Genomic DNA, 2,350 nt, shown 5'->3' with positions numbered 1-2,350 from the left:
GCACTCACACTAATGTCGTAAATCAGAAGAATGCTTTGATTTTGAAGCATATTCTTAACACCTATTGTAGCTATTCAGTTCAGTTGGTGAGTGCCTCAAAATGCATCATTTATTTTAGCCCCAATACGGTGGTTGATGGAAGAGTAGAGATTTGCTAGGTTCGGAATATTATGACCAAATCACAAATCGATAAATGTTTGGGCATAACATCTATGGTGGGGGTGGATAGGTTAGATTGCTTCAAACATTTATTGGACATATTTTGTGCAGGTTTTGCACGTTGGAAGGAGGATACTTTTATTAAGGCAACTGCATAAGTTTCGGAGTATTTGCTACTCCCTCCTTTCCGGTTTATAGGGCTCAAATCTGAAATCTCATCAACCAAGGTAAAATGTGAGTGGATGGCACTAATTTTAACTAGCCAATGAAATATTTTTCACATATTCAATTTCCAAGGCAATAAATGTAGCATTCTCCTTCTCATTGGACTTGCATGATGGATAGAGAAAATGATGCATGCATAGCCACTCATTTCCTTTCTTTAAACTTTATGAATTAAATATGGCGTGGGAGTCAAAGCACTTTAACTTAGTTGGACTCAAAATGAGCCTAATATAATGGAAATCTGAAATTTTTGAGATGAGCCCTATAAACAGGAAAGGAGGGAGTATGACTGTTTTCAATATACAAAAGCAATTTTTAAGTATATTCATGACGCTACATCCATAGATTGGTGGGGTGATGATCAGGATAAGAAACATATGTTGGATGACATGGTGGAAGTTGTGCACACCTAAATTTAGTGTAGATATGGGCTTCGGTGATGTACATTATTTTAATCTAGCCACACTTGCAAAGAAATGATGGAGGTTGTTAGAGAGTTCAAATTCCTTATGTTCTTCCATCCTAAGGATGAAATATTTTTCCGATGTGAATCTTTGGAAATCTAAACTAAAAAGTAGATCATTGTTCACATGGCAAAGTATTATGCTAGGTCTTCAAGCATTCAAGAGGGGGATATATATGGAGGGTTGGTGATGGCACACACATTAATAGTCGAGGTGATAATTGGCTACCAAAAAAGCCCGATCTATGAATTTTGACCACTAAAGGTGGGAACTTAGTGAAAAAAGCATGTTATCTAATCAATCCAGTCTCGACTCGATGGGATTAGCAGCTCGTTAGGGATAGTTTTTGGCGAATTGATGCCAATACATACTATCAATTCTGCTAGTAGATGAGAGTGAAGATTTTGTTGCATGTCACAATAGAAAATGTCATATTTTCAGTAAAAATCGGCCTACTATGGCGAGTGGAATCATAAGTTCGGGAGAGAAAGTTATACCAATGATCATGACATTAGAGATGTAAGAGATAGGGGGTTTGGATTTTTTTTTGGACATCTAATGTGTCACCAAAAGTTCAAGTGTTTGGTTGGAGAGTACTGAAAAAAGCAATCCCGTGAGTGTTGGGGACATACATAATAGGTAGGTCCACGAAGGATACATTTCGCCTATTATGTGGGGCCCACGAATAACAATGTAAAACCTCAAAGTTACTTGGGGAGAACTTTGTTACTCGGATGATACCCGAATTGCCATCTACTTGAATGGCCCAACACCACTAGACATAGATATATGGTACTAAGACAAAATAAGATGAATATGCACAAGCGAAATCAAGATTTCCATGAGGCACACGACAAGCGTCACCACCATTTAATCCGTGAGTTACCATATTTAGTACCAGACACCAATGTACCTTTAACTCTTCCCTGTGGTGCTAGCTTTTAAGGGTCCGACACGCTCTATATAAGCTGACATGTAGCTTTTGTAACAGGGGTTCACAATCATTTGTAATACCCAGACACAAGAGAAAAACATAGTTCTAGAGCTTGAGATGTATGATTGTTAACTCCATCATCAGGGACCCAAACTCATAAAATCTCCATGTCACGCTTGCGCCGTAGCAAGATCTCGCCCTTATTCGTACCCTTACTTCTTATTGTCGGGGTCATTCCCATGACAGTTGGCACACACCATGGGGCTGCGCATCTTGCAACACATGGCGCATATGGATTCTATATCATCCATTGTTTCAGGCATAAAGTTGGTGCCTCACAGCGAAAGCCGTTTTGATACCCTCCGCTTCGTCGCTGATGATTTGGAACGACTTCAGAAAGCCTATCTATACATGGAGTTGTTGCTCATCTACGCCGCGACACTCTTGCCTTCTAATTTCCATGGGGTCCTTCCCCGACAATCATCGACCCCATATGAGGCGATCCTATTTCTTCCTTCTAGACGTCGTCGCTAGCTCTAAGGCCAATCACGACTCCAATGGTGGGTAA

This window comes from Hordeum vulgare, chromosome 3H (genome assembly GCF_904849725.1).
Source record: "Hordeum vulgare subsp. vulgare chromosome 3H, MorexV3_pseudomolecules_assembly, whole genome shotgun sequence".
NCBI classification, from domain to species: Eukaryota; Viridiplantae; Streptophyta; class Magnoliopsida; order Poales; family Poaceae; genus Hordeum; species Hordeum vulgare.
Note: the sequence above shows the minus strand (reverse complement) of the source record.